Source organism: Alligator mississippiensis, chromosome 15, assembly GCF_030867095.1.
Source record: "Alligator mississippiensis isolate rAllMis1 chromosome 15, rAllMis1, whole genome shotgun sequence".
Classification (NCBI taxonomy): domain Eukaryota; kingdom Metazoa; phylum Chordata; order Crocodylia; family Alligatoridae; genus Alligator; species Alligator mississippiensis.
The window spans coordinates 17,108,671-17,125,884 of NC_081838.1; the positions used below are offsets into that span (position 1 = coordinate 17,108,671).

Consider the following 17,214-nt stretch of genomic DNA (forward strand, 5'->3'; position numbering starts at 1 on the left):
GGCAAGTGATTCTCACTCAGGGTGGAGGGAAGGGCCTTCAAGGAGGGGACTGGTCTATAGGTCCTTCTTGTAGTGCACAAGGGCTTTAACGCTTGTCTTCCAGCTAATCTGGGTTAATACACCCAGGTTAAAACCTTAGTCTGAGCAAAAAGGCAGCTGTCGCTATCACACAGACTAGGCCAGCAAGACAGCTTCTCGGTTCTCCCCCCAACTAGTTAAGCACATAAAGTCTCAGCTGCCTTTTACCTCGGGTTAGCTTAACATGGGTCAGACCCCCACATTCTCCAAGCACGAATGACAGCGCTGGTCCCCCCCACAGTCTGCCCTCTCGGTGGGCCAGAGAAAGGGAGCCAAAGGAGACAGAAATGACTTGCAGAGACAGAGTCGCAAATAGAACCCAGGTGTCCCGACTCCTACTCCAGTGCTCGCGCCACTGAGACGCCCCGTCTCTCACCTTATAAATATTCTTCCCAACTTGAAGGAAAGTGCAAATCCACAGGAGGTTTTCAACACCCCTGCGAACATTGGGCTGAAGAGGTCTGGTCGCTCAGAGTCACAGGGGGGAGGGACACTTCCCTTCCATTTCTGGTCCTCTGGGGCACATAGGAGTCATCTCAGACACCCGCTACCACGAAGGATGGGGAAAGCATCTGAATCACCTAAGTGAACGCAATCCCCCCCAACACAAATGAATATGCCCGATACCTTCATTCTGCAGGTGTTAAGGGCAGGCGTCATCTCCCCCCTAACTGGATAACAAGCTCCCAACCAGATCCGAACAAAGGATTAGTCAAAGGCAGTTTAGAAAGATTAAGGCTGGGTTTAGTTGTCAAACATTTTCCATAAGGATTGACCGGCAGGGGAGAAGCCCCAGTTGCCAGCCGCCCAGCACAACAGTTGCACCCCTGCACTCACTTGTGATCATCTCAGTTGTGATTTCACGTAGCTCCCTTGTCAGAGGCTGTTTCCAAGGCCTGAGCTGCAAAGTACCCTCCCATCCAGCACCTTCAAAAGGGGCTTCAAATCAGGCACCCTTCATTCACTGAGACCATTTATTTGCACTGCTGTCATGTCTAGGATGTCCGAATCACAGGCCCTGACCTTTGGCCCCAGGCTGCTGGAAGCTGTACAAATAAAAAAAAAAAAAAAAAAAGCCACAGTGCCAGCCTCAAAGGGTTCACAAGCATGTTCCCCACCCCAAACATCCAGAACTGCTGAGCCAGGTCCCCCATCTGCAAAAAGAAATCATAAGATCTCTAATGGGGCCATATGATCCAGCTATTGTTTGCAACTGTAAAGGCAAGAAACTGGCTCTTCGAAAAGGAAAGCTGAGCTTCTCACGTCATCATATGAATCTGGACACTGGCAGTTTACAAGGGGGAAATAAAATCCTGCTAGATACTAGGGAGATTCACTATTTGGATTTGATAATATGAAGCTTGGGCGTGTGATTAGCTTAGGAGGAGGAGCTTTTCAAAGGAACCTAATTTCAGCAAAATCAGAAATAACAGAGGCCTGGAAAGGAAGGTGGGGCAGTTCAGAGAGACGGGAGGGAATATGAAAACATCCATGTCAGAGCCTAGAAAATAAATCCAATGAAGATGTTTGGAGCAGATCCAGCTGTTTACTGGTGACGCACAAGGAGGTATAAATAAGGAGCTGGTTGGAATTGGGTTCGCAGGCCGCTCGCCTTTATCTCATCAAATCTCAGAACGGAGTGTCCCCAGAAGCAAATCTTGAGAAAACCAGATGCAGAAGGGAAAACAACAAAAACACGAGGAACTTCGACTGAATCCTGTCAAACACCAAGCAGTTGGACCAGCACTGCCAGCTGCTGGCTTACTGCCCCCCATTAGCCAGTACAGGGTAGGAATGCCATCGTCGCTCCCCATGGCCCCTCCAGGTAACGATCTCAATGATGGTGTCATCTACAGAGCCTCTACTACAACCTCTGAACTCGAAAAAAAAATTAAAAAAAAATCAAGCCTATTGCTAACGCAGTAGCAACCAATTCACCCAAAACCCCTCCATGGGGTTCAGGGTCATGTCCTGACATCACTTTAATGCTGCAATTAATTCTCTGGGTCCTTCACACTTGAGTCCCAAGCCTCCCTGCACACCCACAGCCCTGTTACCGCACCTCCCCGGCTCCTGGCACTTGCCTCCTCTTTGTCTGCGATCTTATGGGCAGGGACAGTCTCTCATTGGCACCCGGGCAGCTCCAAGCACGGCTGCATCCTGCTGCTGCAGTCACGCCAATGCCTCTCACCGAATAGCAGAGAGGAGGATAAAAAAAATAAAAATAAAAAAAATACAGGCTGCCTTTGCACCCCATCCAGCAGGGAGAGCTCCCCTAGCACCCCTGCTCCTCCTCCATCCCCTGACTAGCACTTCCCATGCGTTTCTGCAAGCACTGGCCAGGACCTGGGACTGGTCTGCTTCCCTCTAACAAGCTTCCCAAACACAGAGCCTTTCAATGCACGCCCCCCCCACAGCCCATACCGCTGGAATCCGCTCTCCAGGGATTGCTGCCTGGCAGACGTGGTTGCTATTTTTAAATCCAAAAGGAAAAATTAAAAAAAGGCAGACTCTACCTCTCCTCCGAGTGCTGGGAACATGGGGCCGGCCTGCTCCAGGGCATATGGCTATCCCTTCACAGAGGGGTAGCATTTGTGCTGGAGATGGGGGTTCGACTCTCTGGAGCCCCGGGGCCGATGACTGGGTTTTTAAATGTCTCCAGATCCCATCCTTGCTGGTTGGGGATACTGCTCTTGGGGGAAGGTGACATCACCTGCAGGCTCTGAGCATCAAAAAATCCAGGCTGCCATGAAAATAGGAGGCGTCTCTTGCTTCTGGATGCCTCACTCCTCTATCCGTCAAGGTGAACGGGTAGCACCCCACACATCCTCTCTTACTCTGACATATGCCAAGGCCTTTCCATGCTACTAGGAGCCTTGACAGGGAAGTGAATTTGGGACACCCAGTGTTAAGCCTCTTTAAGCAGCCAGGGCAGCTTGGAGAAGAACATGATCTCTCACCTGCCTCGACCATCTAGGGCGGTGACTCCACCGCCGATGGACACTCAAGCACCGACTCATTGTTCCACAGGTTTCCTCCAGCAAGCAGAGTTTATGAGCAGATACAGACAACCTCACCCCCATCCGAAAGCCAAAATAAGCTAGAATCGGCCCGTGCCTTAAATCCTTCCTGCCTGCAATAGCTGAGAAAGGAGCAGTGCAGCAAATTTGGAGAATTCAGAGTTCAACGCCAAAGGAACTCAGGGTCAGGCAGAGAAACACACAGCAAAGGCAGCCCTGAGAGCAGTGGCCGCAGGGCCTGATGAGCCGTATCGCTGTACTCCAGGGCCATGGCCCTAATCACAGCCCCCATTTACAATCAGGAGCAATTTTTACTGACTACCAAGGGAAATGGCAGGTCCGTCATTCCTTGATGAGCAAAGCCAAGCGGCTTTCTGGAACAGCAGCCTCTGTCCAGCGCAAGTTGTTGAAGGGAAGTAGGGGGAACTTGATGGCCTCCAGTATTTTGGAGGTCACACAAGGAGATCTGGAGTTCCCACTAGGAGATCTAAGAGATATGAAGGCCAGGTGGATCTGTGACTCGTATAGATAGGGCGCTCAAGGCCCAGAAGTCCCACGTGGGTTATATTAAAGCAGCAAAGACAGCACAAACATAGCTATATCATCGGGACCCCGCAACCCACTCCTACTCTCCCCCAAAGCTGACCACCAAGGCGATGTGCCCAGCCCAGGTCGTTCGAGACATCTATGTGGAAGATTCTCATCCTGTCGTGCCTGCCAATACCTGGGGGGACACAGTTTTCCCATCTTGTATCAACTGGTTTCATCATAGAAGTCTCTGGACAAGAAGCAGCCAAAGGTTTAAAATAAAAGAAGCAAAAGAGCAATGAAAAGAAAAAAGCAGTATTGGAAAATTACTGAGGAAGTGGGCTGCCTGGTCCGGCAATCTGCTGGTCCCTGCTGGTGGGAAAGTCTATAAATCTCTACGAAAGATATAATGCCCCTCCCTTGCTATCCCCCGAGGACTGAAAACCCAGGCTGGATGCTGCCGCGTTCTTACCGAGTCTGGGCTTCCTGCCACGATCAGCAGCGGCTCTGGGGGTGTGGAAAAAAAAATGTTTATTTTGGGGGACAAGGGGAAAAAAAGAAAAAAAACCAAAAACTCGCCATGTACAAACTGCAAAGGCCAAGAAAAAAAGTGTTTCTGTGACTCTGGCCAAGCCCGCGTGCACGGGAGAAGGGGTTTTGTGTAAAGATCCAAGGTTTCTGGTGGGAATGTGGAGCTTACTCAGTATGTTTTTTCCTGGGGTTTATGCCTAGAGAGCGGAACAAGCTCTCATTCATGCACCTCATTCACGCACCCCAGGGAGGGTGTTTCCATGTTTGTCAAAATAGCCTAAAACATAGGGCGGTGGCTCAGGAGAATGGATGCAATGGCTGTAGAGCTGGGCTAGGAGGCAGCAGGCCAGGGCACTGGTTTGGAGCTGCCCCCTGACCCTACAGGTCCCCTTCAGCAGCTGACCTCTTCGTACTGGAAGAGCTCGGCTCCCTGCTCCCTGAGCGGAAGAAAATCCCATGGTTGCACAGGGTCCATGACACACAGCTGAAAAGCTTTGCCTCCATGGCCAATCTCACATGTACACACACACACACGCATGTGCATGTGTATGAATGCATGGATGAACATGTGCAAATGCATCCTCCCAGCCCCTGCCAATCCCAGCCTCGCCGCATGGTGGGAAAGGTGAATGAGCTCAGCTTTGAAAGCACAATCTATGGGCTGAATATCCCTGCCCCTGTCCCTTGCCAAGAGCCTGCCATGCTGCCAAGATGGCATTAGGAATTACGGAAGATACAGAGGAGGAAAAGCATCCTCCCACCGTGACCCAGATTCAGCTCCAACTTGATCCTTCCGTGAAGTCATAATCCTACAGGCTCTTTTTCTTTTTTTGGTTCATTTTTTTTAAATCCATCCCTATGCGTTGCCATGGAGATGCCTGGGATGCTATAATTTCAGCAGTAGAGATTCCAGAGCAGGGGAATGGATGGGTAGCACGGGGGGGGGGGGGGGGGGGGGGGGGGGTTGGGACATGATGACCTGCATCAGCTTTTGGTTTAAGCCACATAAGACAGGTGATGGCTTTGGTGTGAAGGCATCAGCCAGGCCCACAGGCTCCTTGGGTGTCAGCATGCCAGCCTGTAATACTTCTTTCCCTGCTCCATTTGATCAGGTACCTCTTTGGGGCAGGGATCAGGCCCTGGGCGGTGAGGCTGCACCTAATAAAGGATCTTTGCTTTAACAAGAGGTGGAAAGAAACATGTGCAGAATCCCTGAACCAGTCCCTCCAGGGGGGAACAGCCCGGGATCCATCCGCCTCTTACCAGTGCGAGGAGGGTCACAGACTAGACCAGCTCCCAGGCGAAAGAGGAAGACCCAAGGCATCAACAGATACCAGGGCAGCAGGAGCCTTGCTGTAGACAAGACACCCGCAGCCGCTGGAATGCACTGGAGGATTGAGCCTGCACTGTAATTAAGGGAAGCTGAATATCAAAATCCTTTAAAAGTAGGGGAAAAACAGTGGATATACTGGGGGGGCAGCTGGTTTCACATGCAAAGCTGCACCAGACAATAGCCTCTGTGGACGCTACCAGTTCAAACCAATCCCCCTTGTCACCCCACAGTTTAGGACCCCACAGCCTATCCACCGGACAACACTGCAGCCTTCTCTTTAACCACGTAGGAGACAAGCCAGTGTAATTCAGGCCCACATGCCCCAGCCGTTGAAGCACAGAGTTCAGGCAACAATGCACCCTGGGCACCAGCACACCCTGCGCAGGTCATGTGAGCTCAAGCTAAGGCAGTTCCCACCACCGTGACTGGGTGGAGGTGCACGGGTATCAGGCAGAACAGCAGTTTGGTATTCACGTAAAAAATGAGACCCATCGTAAACACGGCCTAACGGCCCGTGACCTTGCTTCAAAGCCACGCACGTGTCCTTTGCCCTGTTCATTGGCTGCCCCCACCCCTTCACTGAGCCCTGGAGGAAGCCAGAAAGCCCCTGGGATGCTGCAAACTCCCCCAACCCAAGCCGCCCCCGCTCATGTGCCCTTGCAACAGGCACGAGGGGAGAAAATGGGCCTCTGGTCTGACATGCAGCACCTGGGAGCGGATGGTCGAGCACAGGGCCCCACGGGCAGCAAATGAGAGACACCTATTTACAAGAGTGGCAAGGGCCTAGGACGTCGATCAGTGTGGGGGAAGGCAGCACCTGCATCACTTTTAGGAGTGTCCTGAGCTGCTGCCTCTACTCAAAAACATCCCCAAGCAGCATTTGCATAACAAAAAGGCACCGCAAATCAGTACACATATAGCATCACATTAAGAATACATGCAAAGCACCCTCCTCACCTCACCAGGGACCTGCTACACACCAAGGGCAGAGGAACCGATGTTCCATTGTTCTTTTCACCGAGCGTGGGGAGAGGAAAAACCTTCCCCCCCATAAAGGGAAGGTCCTTCCTGACCCCCAGCTGTGTGAAGCTGGGGCATGCCCAGAAGCACGGACAACTCTTGTGGAACTCTTGATTGGCTCCTTATGCAGATGCCTCTCCCATTCTCTGCAACTCTGCTAAGCTCCTGAACTCTACAACCTTTACACTGCTGCCTTCTATCCTTGGGTTTAAATGTAACCCCTTCTGGCATCTTCAAATGCCTCGGGGTCCTTCTCTTGTTCCCCCCCCCCCAATATCCCCCTGAAACTGAGACAGCTTCTAATATCTCAGCCGTTAATACCAGACGGTCCCCTGGGGCTTTCTGAAGGAATGCAAGGTCCAGGTCTCTCAATTCGGCTGCAAGGCCGGGAGAATGTCCATTTCTCCTCAATCCCCGCTTCCCAGAGTCCCGTGAGCACAAGAAAATTGCTGCTTGTGTTCGGGGGAAAAAGGAAAAGGAAACTTAAGGCCCGGAGGGTTACAAGCCTGGGATCCAGTGTCCCCTCTGCTCTTGCAAAGCTATGAATCCCCAAGGTTTCAAAGCTAGAAGGGACGTCCCTTTGGGATGCATTGTAAATCTCATAATGTTTAAGCCAAACTCAAGACTGTGGGGCACCGGGCATTGGCAACAGGATGCCTACGTCAGCCCTACCCCCTCTCTATTGGGACACTGCGCTGGGGGCAAGCGAAAGGTCAGATATGAGTAGCGCAAAAGGGGAGTAGATGTGGCTCTAGATGGCAGGGAGAGGTGCTTCCAGTCCCTCATGCCACCACAAAATGCATTATGCCCTTAGGGTCCAACTTGAGTCAGTGGGGCCTACACACACACACACACACACACACACACACACACACACACCCCCCCTCTTCCCTCTTAGCAGGCAGCATGGAGGGGTCATCCCAAGGGGCTACTCCATCCCCCAGGCCCAGAGATCCCCACCTGGCCACTGCCATCTCACATCTCCCCCTCCAACCCACCTGCACCCAGTGACTCACATCCCACTGCTGACAGTCAGATACGGGGGGCGGGAGGGGGGGAACATGAGGAAGGATGGAGAAGAGGGAGCAATCAGCTTGCGCACTCCGTTCTCCCACCCGCTGGCCGTGCCAGCTTGGAGCTGCTGTACCGTAACATGTAGGAGGCTCGGCTTATGTTTTAGCAAGGATAATGTTCCTTTTAAGTCTAAGCCACCCAAAATAATGACGGCTCGGAGAAGACAGTCTCCCCCCCCAAATCTCCAATGGGATCAGCAGCCGTGGTGCAAGCACCCAGATTAGAGGGGCTTGGCATAGGTGCATGGCTTCCCCCCCCTCGCCCCACCCAGCACCAGTCTGTGCTGGGGGCCCGATTCCCTGCTGCCCAATGCCTCCCACAGGCTTGTGCACCTCTTCCGAGTGATCCTCTTCCTTCTGCACCCATGCATGGCTGGGACTGCAACGGGGGGGGGGGGGGGGGGGGGGTCAGGGAGGGATAATCAAGCCCTGCCTCTCTGGGGAGCATGCCCCAGGGTTAGCCTGCAGCGTGGACCCTTCTCTGTCCCTCCACCAGCCCAGGGGAAAAGGACTAGGAACCACATTTAGGTGGCAGACTTACCCTGCCAGGTCTCAGGAATCAGAGGCCATGTAGCTGAGTCCATACAGTGCCAGCAAGTGCGGATCCAGCGACACAGTGGCTACCCCAGGTGCCGGCCAGTGAAGCTCCCAACATAGACATTCCCAGCTAAATTTTATCCAGAGCCCCACCCTGAGAGTCACGCCAGCCGGTTAGCAAAGGGCACACGGAGAGATACGCCAGCTCCCAGTGACAGGGGCCAAGAGGCAAGCCCATTTGTTCCTATTCTATTTTAAAAAGCAAGGGGCTCCAAGAAACACCTCCCCACACACACATACATACACTTTCCCTGCTGGAGACGAAGGCGACAGATTTCTGCAAAGCGGCGCGGGAGCGACACTCCGCTAGGAGTCTTGGCAGCAGCTCTTGGATGGGGCTCTGGATATTTTTGAACCAGCGGGTAGAGAAAAGACAGCTTTCCATGTAGATAGCTGCGAGAATAGAGGCAGGGTGGCTGGGTGAGGGTTGGGGAAGGCCAAGCTCATGTTTTGAGGTAGTGGACTTGACTCCTAGAAAGAAAATAGGCCTAAATCTCACCCGTACCCTGGGAACCAGACTCCATGCAAGCATGGCCTGATATCTCCTAGCAAGACATGCCATGGGGCTTTTAGACACCCTTATTTAGCTGCTGAAAGAGTACAGAGCTGCCAGGCAGATCCAGGTCTGCTTTGGAGCATCAAAAATCCAGTGCAGGGAGATGGCATGATTCAGACACCAATTCAACATGGGTTCCCCAGGTTTCAGGCCACCCGCTCTCTCCATCTACATCCAAGAATAAAACAGCATCTGACAAGATCTGCCTAACATTCAACACAGGGTGGAAGGGGTGGCATCCATTAGTCTGCAGCAGAGAAGGCTACAGTGGGATTTGCTCACACAAAGGGGTGTTACGGGATGGTCTCAGGAGCCCAGAATTGGGCTCCTCAGTCGCATGAGGACCCATCAAGCCTGACGGACGTCATCCTCAATTTTGAGGGACCACTGACAATACAGAATGGCCATCAATTGCTCTCGCAGGGGACAGGACAAGGAGGAAACTGCCATCCAGGAGAGGGAGGTGAGAGGTCTGGGAGATCATGCTAGCTGGGCTGAGATTCAGGCTGGACCAGGAGAGCTCCAAACACCTTCAATGCCATGCACCAGAGCTTGGGAACATGCTGACCCTATCCAATTTCCTGTTATCAAAATGGCTGTATTGTCCAGTATACAACATGCCCTGCTTCCTCCCCTCATAAAACAGCAGCCGGAAATTGCCATGCACATTATGTGCAAGAAATACAGCAAGAGCAGGGTCTGCCAGTTAGAGGCAAAAGTGACCCACGGGGAGCAGAAGAGAGTGTAGGCTGGGCTCCCTCCTGCTGCTACTTAGTTACTTCTTACAAGGAAAGGTCTTTTTTTCTTCCTCTCAAAAAAAAAAAAAAAAAAGCATATTATATTCTGGGGCACGTTTTATGTAAGAAAATACTTGCTTGTAGAACAGATTTGGAGCAAGAAAGCGGCGATCAAGCTTGGAGTGCCCTGCAAGACTGTAGCCCCTGGCAAGGCAATGAGCTGGCTGGCACCTTCTCCTTTTGCCAGGACTATGAGCAGAGCAAGGATCTTGAGAAAGCCTCATTCCTCCTACAAGGAACTTACTGTCTCTTTTCTCTAGTGAGTGATTCACCAAGGTCAGCATACAACAATATAGGCCTCGATCTACACGTACAGCTGGGAACATCATCATTACCTCCTCCTCTTGAAACCTATTGTCTCTCCAGCATCTGCCTCCCAGTGTGCAGGCCACTTTCTAACCCCAGCGTGCCTTTTATCAGAGGGCCTCTGCTCCTGAAATGTGGCAAGCCCTTCTTCCAATGCTGGTGTCCCTTTCCAATACTAGCATTACTCCCCTGTTGACTGCCTCACATCAGTTTCCAGATCGAGGAGCCTGGATCTATTCCCAGCCTCGCTTGTTTTATTAACACAGAGGCAGCCAGTCCTAGGGCAGAGGTGGTTGCAAACATCATACAGACAATTTCCTCTCCCAGACATCTCGCCCCAATGCCAGACCTCCAGAAAGCATCTGTGACAGCAGTATACAATACATCTTTTAGAGGCTTACAATGCCTTGCCCTACACAGAATCCTTTGACCAAGCCACCACTGTGCATATTTCTGCCAAAACTAAACACTTGCTCACACGCAGAGAGTTTGGAAGGCCTCAGTGTATGGCATAAATGCAGCTCATGCCATAAACGCAGCTCAACAGCAGCCTGACCTTGTAGTGAAAACTAGCACACCAAAACCTGGGTTTAATAGCTGGCTCTGCCACCAACTCTCTGGTCAACCTTGGTCACATCTCTGAACAAGACTAATCATCCTTATTGGCTTGGCCTAGTTACACCGCAAGTGTTTCAGGGTGAAAACTCTCCAGTATAATGAGCATAGCCCCCTTGGAAAACCTAAAACAAGGACCCAATCATGGATTCGAAAGCACCAAAGAGACTGTGACCATCAGAAGGCAGGGACAAGCCCCAAGGAAGGGAGTCTTAACACTCACTGCAAGCCCCACATATGGGCCCCAACACTGGGGTGAGATCTGGAGTAACCTCCTCCTGCAGCATCAGCCAGGGGCAGAACAAGCCCGTGAGGCTTTCCTGAAGAGCCAGAGCCGGTTTCTTTGCTAACCCCAGGGCTGCGACTCAGACAAGAAGCCGGTTTCTGTGTTCAGGGGCGTTGTCGCGGATCTGCATGTAATAAGCAGCTTGGAGACAAGTTAAATTACAGCCCTGTCACGTTGACCGGTAGGTGTGTTGAGGCAGCTTTCACGACCATCACGTGCCGGGAGCCACACCGGCCTCCTTTCCAGTGGGAACGCCCGCCTAATTACCCAGCTCTGGAAAGGGGGCCAGGTCCAGGGGTTAAGAGTGCACATCCAGGAACCCAGGAGTCCTGGACTCTGCACCCGGAGGCTCTTGGCTAAGATCAAGGCCTCGCCTGCGAAGCGTTGGCATTATAAAAAGTTCCATCCTTTGCTATTTCTATACTGGCCCCAACACCTTCAGCTGATGCGTTACCACCACCGTGGCCGCCCATGACTTATCCCAGGAGGGCAGGGAGCCCTCTGGGTTTGTACAGTCCCTAACACAAGGAGGGCCTAGGTCCACGGCTCAGTTTCCTCCATGCCACAACAACACAATCAGCAATCACAATATCTCCCGTGCACTACTAAGACTGTGGATTAATCCTCCCTAGACCACAAAGCAGGATGCAGCTTGTCTCACACCCGTTGCAGGGAACAAGCAGGATTTGTGGCCCACAGCCCTGAGAATGCCCTGAGACCTGCAGGCTTTGCAAGTGGATTGTCTCCTCATACTTCAGCTGGTCCTGCAGCAGACAGCTCTTCTGAGGATGTAAATCGGCAGTGATGATGCACACAGGTCAATGGGCTTTTATCAGCTTCCGCCAGCTAGGGGGCAAAGCTAAGCCCAGCAGCCTGTGTTAACTTCAGCTCCCAGGTTTCCCAGACCTGGAGCAGCGACATGGTGTAAGATCACCCCAGTGACTGTCATGAGGATGCTGACGACCTGCTCTCCCCAAGCCAGAGAGGCACAGGTTGTTCTGCCGTTCATCCCATCACCGCCTTTGGTTTCCCCACCTGTTCGTGGATAGAATATGTCTCCCCACTATTTTGTACAGCACTTGCCTTGCAAACCAGGCTGCTACTGCATTGTGCACAGAGCCTGATGCCGTCTGCGTGCTCTGGGAACGTATACCATATCATCCCTCCAGAGTACAGCAGCCAGGGAGCACCCAATTCCTGGATCCTGATCAGGACCCTGCCCTCTCCTGAGCACAGGGCACAGGGAACCTTCACACCACAAACTGCAGCACCTCTGGTATTTGGGTTCCTGCAAGGTTCAGGCTGGGATGCTTCGGCTAGGATGCCGAAACTCACCACTGCCAGCCCCTAAGTCCTTCCTAGACCTGACCCATTTCCCCAATGCAAGCTGGAGCTGTGGGGAATGTCCCTAGCATTAGATGCTTCCCCACAGCAAATGCCTGCTAGCACAACACCCCCAGCACGCCTCCATCAGCACCATGCCTTCACACCTCGGTTGCCTGCGTGGGCGGGTGGCAACCCCCCCCCCCCCCCCCCCCCCCCCCGCTGTACCAGCTACAGGAGCAGCGCAGGGGGGGAGGGGTAAGCCTCCCACCACCCTCCACATGCACAGCCCCGTGGGAAATCACTGCAAAGGATTATGGACCGATTGCTATTTGCAGTGCAGCTCGGCTAGATGCCAGAGTGCCCGGCGCTGTGTAAAAGTCAAACCGCCAAGTTGTGCCTCTTCCAATGAGCATTGTGGAATACCTGGCAGGGAATTGTGAGAATCTGGTCAAATCTGGCCAGTAATTAAAACTTCCCAGTTCAAACCAGATGGGAGACAGATCATCCCCTTGCATCCTACATGCCCCTCTCTACAATGTTTAGCCCTGGCCCAACCCCCAGAATCAAGAGACTGGAACATATTTCTCAGGACTCTTTGCAGAAACTTTCCACTGTGCAAGGGGGAGGGAAGAAACCCAAAGAAAAGCTGCAAACCTAGAGAAACGCAAAGGGAAGATGGAGCCCTTGAGGCTGGAGCAGAGGATTGGCATCAACGGCACTGGGAGGGCCGGGCCGCTGAAAGATGACAGACAGCGACTGGCAGATCCATCTTACCAGGAACACAGCAAACCGCGGCTCAAACATGCTTAAGAAGGAGGCTGAGGGGTCTCCCAAACATGGACAAATGTGGAGAAGATTAGCCTGTTTAAAAACCCTTTTGTAATTGCTTGACAAAAACCCAAAACAATCTGAAGCGAGTGCCAGACCCAGCATCAAATCCATATCCATGCCTTCAGCCCTGCCTAGCTTAGGAGGATTGGAGTAGCCACAATGCCCAAAGGCTCCAGCCAAGACAAGGACTGGGCAATGCCCAAAGCCTCTGCACTCGCTCTGATGTCACTTGGCTGGTCTTCGAACCACTGGAGCAGGAATTTGGGGTAGGTCTGCGAGGCCCGATCTCACTAAGAAGCTCCCATGACAGACACGGGAGGCGAAATCTGAAGGACAAGGCAGCGCGTCGTTCCCTTGACCTACTTACTTCTGCAAAAACCCTTTGGCTCTACTGTAGTCTCTACCTCAACCTGGTAGCTCCTGAGGAAGCCACAAAAGGCCTCGTCTTTGCTCGGACTTCACCTCCTTCCTCCCTAGCAGAGATGCAGCTCTGGCCAGAAACCTCCTGCCCAGATTCACGTGCCTGGAGAACAACGGACTCCGCTGACAGCATCAGGCCCTGAGCCTACACCCAAAGCACCTGCCCAGAGACAACCCTTGGCTGTGGTTAGCCGGGGCCAACCATCCAGATGCTTTCCATCCTCCCGGTATGAAGTGACATGGCCAAGGATCATGTGCCAGGTCCACCGCAGATCCATGATGAGAAGAACCCATGTGTCCTGGGGCCCAGTCCAAGCCAACAGAAGCTGACCCAGGAATATACTAATTTTCACTTTAAAGATTCTTCCCTTAATTTAAGAGAGGGGCACACCTAGGAAAAGAAACTGGAACTTTTTCCAATGACATCTTGTTGAAAGCAAGATGGGATTCATTCAGATCTTTTTACATGTGCCCAGTTCCTCCCTCCTCCCCGGCAATGAGTGATGTTAGGACTAACACAAAGGACACACCTATTCAGTGTGGATGTGGCTAGGATGGTCTAAAAGGGTTTATCTCAGTGGAGCTTATCCCATGCCGGGAAGCAAACCCCAGGTCCACCTTAGGTGCATGTTACCAGTAGAATACCTATGTATTAAACCAACTCGGGACTCCTAGCATGCACACAAAGCCATGAGATATACCATTTCAGCCAACCCCATGAGACATGGATTTGGTAGTAGAACCGTGTCTATGCTGAGCCACCCAGCTAGCACCTCTTGTGATAGTCAGACCGCTATCCCAGCATCCCCACTTAAGCTTTTACTGCTAGCAAAAACCACCCCCTAAGCCTAACCACAAGTTATACTGGTAGTCCTTTGCAGTCCAGAGCAAACCTAAGTGAGGCAACCAAGGCCACTCGGGGAGTCTGTGGCAGAGGCAGGTATAGATCCAAATCTCCCGAATCCCCATGGAGTGCCTTAATCTCGCACCTCTATGGATTGTGTCCAGACAGCAGGTGACCTGTGCAGATGCCGCAAGCTGCCACAGCACAAGAAAAGAACCGATACGCGAGTCGTCATATTACAGAGAGATTCACCTGAGACTCCAGGCCTCACCCTCGTCCCACTAAGGGGTCTTCCCCTTGCTCCAGCAGTAACAGACCTTACACATCAAGACTCCTTTATGCTACTAGAGTTGCGTAAAAGGTCCCCATGGGTACCCCCCTGCCCAATTCACTGGGACACTGAATAGCATCCGTTTATGGCACTTCTGAGACCATCTCCTACCTCGGCTTCGCTCATTTAGTAAAGGACAATAAAGTCCCTGGCTCTCACATGGCTCCTTTGCTTGCCATCCCTTGGGCAGGTCAGTGCCCATAACCCCACTGTATTGTTTTGAGGGGGAAATGGAGGCATGAAGCAGCAAAGTGACTTGCCTGAGGCCATTCTGCAGGGCAGCGGCAGGGGCAGTGTGAGCGCTCTCCCTGGGGGCTCACACTGCCAGGTCCTCTCAAAGCAACTATGGGAACTCAAGCAAAGAGGAGCTGAAAGCTTGTGCTGGAGAGTGATGGTTGATCCCCGAGAACAACCCTGCGGGTCCCTGGCCCTGCTCCGAACCCTACCCTGGGGCAGCTTTCACTTGTTCACCAAAGGTATCGATCCTTCCTGCAGCTATGCCCACCAGCGCAAATGTACCAGACAACCACAGCAAAGGAGTACCTCCTCTACCCCCTCTTCTACTGTGCTCAGAGCAAAGCACTGTGCAGAACAGAGGCCCCAAGCCCTGCGCCAAACACAGGCCAAAGAAAGAACTGCCAGCTCCAGCGCCTGGAGAGAGAAGAAACGGATTATGGACTGGTCTACACCATGCCAAGCAGCAGCTCGTTAGCTATCCCAGTATGGCAAAAGGGGTATGACTTCGCCTCGTGTGGACCCACTGCCGCAGAAATGTGCTGGCCGCTGTCCCCATGCAAACAGGGGAATAAATTGACTTTCGACGTTAGTGCAAAAAATTATCTGAATGAGACTAGTGCCCCTGGATGCCTGCTTTATGCCAGGACAAGGTCTGGGTGGGCAGACCAGGCCTTGCCATGCTGGTAGGGCAGGAGGTGCTCAGAAATTAGGGACTATCTAATGAAAAACTGGGGGCTTTTAAAGGGCTTTTCCTCTGCTGGCTGCCAGCGACCCGTGCCCCTCACCCTGCCCAGCTGACCCAACAGGTAGAGGGAAGTACAGACCACCACGGCCCCACATGACAACTGTGTGACAGCTGGACAGAGGGCAGAAAGTAAACAGCATCTTGCAGCTGACCCCAGGCTTTTCTCAGCGCCGTGTGGGACACAGAAAGGACAAGTGTGTGTGTGTGCACATGGGTATGCAAGAAGAAAGACCACCTGCAAGCTAGGGGCAAGCTATCAGAGCTCTCCTGCATCGTGGATAAAGAGCCAAGCCCTGATCCCCTTCCAGATCCCACTTTCCTACCACCTGTGATGGGGTTGCACCCTCCCAGATGCACAAAAACACCTCCGGTCTCCTTGCCAGGCAGATGCCATGACCCCATGCTTGCCTGCACCCCGACATGGAGCCAGGGACAGCGGCCGCAGCCCCCACGCCCTCAGGGGTCCATGCCCTTCAGTCGGGCACCACCATCGCCCAGCTGCTGTCAAGCAGAAGTGTCTCCTTCCCCCCCCAACCACCAGCCTTCAGCGACATTTCCACCGGAGAGGAACAAACAATCGCAGCTGTCAGTTCCCCGCGCAGGCAGGCGGCCAAGGCATTGAAGCGCCTGGACCCTATTTACCACCGGCCCTCCGAAAAGCTGCTGTTGCCAATCAAACGCTGGCCCCCTCGGCCCCCGCCCCATGCCCCACATACCGGGCACGGCTCTTCCTGACACACGGGGGGACCCTGCCGGCCCAGCCCAGCCCCTTGTGCCCAGGGCTGCTCCACCGCACCCCCACGAAGCCACCCCCCCATGCCTTGCTCTGGAGCCGCCCCTAGAAACAGCTGCAGCGAGCGGTGCCCAGCTCCAGGGCACCCAGCACCCCCTTTCCTCCCCCCGCCACCCGCCGGAGGCCACTCTCCCCCCCAGGACGGATCCTCCTTCACCTCTGCACCATTTTGGAGCCCGCAGTTAAATGTCAGCCTCCAAAGTGCCTCCCGTCACCCTCAGCAACAACCTCAGCTGTCAACCAACCCCCCCCCCCACCACCACCACCACCACCACCACAACCGCCCTCCCCCAAACAACAGGCGAACAACATGGGTGAGCACCCTGGAGCCCCTCTGGCGGCTGCCCCCGCACCCTCAAACACCCTCCCCACCTTGCTTTCCACCATATTTTTGCCCCTACTGGCAGCTTGTGGCTGGGGGTGGCAGGACCCTGCGGCCCCCCCCACCCCACTATTTGCCTTGCCCCCCCCATGGCCCCAGGCCTGCCCCCCCCCCAGCTGCCTTCACCTCTGCACCATCTTGGCTTGTTTTGGAGAGGGAGCAACCCCCCCCATGGACCCCTGCACCCCCCCTCCCCATCCCCCCGCCCCGCGCAGCCCCTCACCTCCGCCCGGCCTGGGGGTCCCGGCCCCGCTTCCTCCCGCCGCTACACTGTAACTCCGCCGGGCACAGACACAACGTAGCGCCAGGCGCAGCCTCCGCGCTGACGGGCGGCGCCGCCGACCAATGGCGGGGCGGGGCGCGGGGGCGGGAACATGGGCCACCCCCCCCCCCCCCCAGCTTGGTGCGGCGCGGCCCGGATCCTTCCGCCGCCGGGGGGGGGGTTCGGGATGGCTGGGTGCCCTCCAGGGGGTGGGAGGGGCTAGTGGTTAGAGCTGGGGGGGGGCCACCTGGGTTCTCTCCCAGGCTGGGGGAGGGACTAATGGTTAGAGCTGGGGGGGCAGAG

General features: G+C 53.9%; 1 protein-coding gene across 5 annotated transcripts in view; it reads right to left on the reverse strand.

The window, feature by feature from the left end:
• The window catches only part of MEF2D (myocyte enhancer factor 2D), a 108,985-nt gene extending 91,992 nt beyond the window's left edge, over positions 1-16,993 (reverse strand). For 3 of the 5 annotated variants that reach the window (XM_019484844.2, XM_019484842.2, XM_059718010.1), the window contains exon 1: positions 16,873-16,993. The gene's annotated coding sequence lies outside the window, so the exon portion shown is untranslated. The remainder of the gene's footprint in view (positions 1-16,872) is intronic. The other 2 variants (XM_019484847.2, XM_019484846.2) reach the window with 2 other exon arrangements.
• Positions 16,994-17,214: the final 221 nt, after the last annotated feature.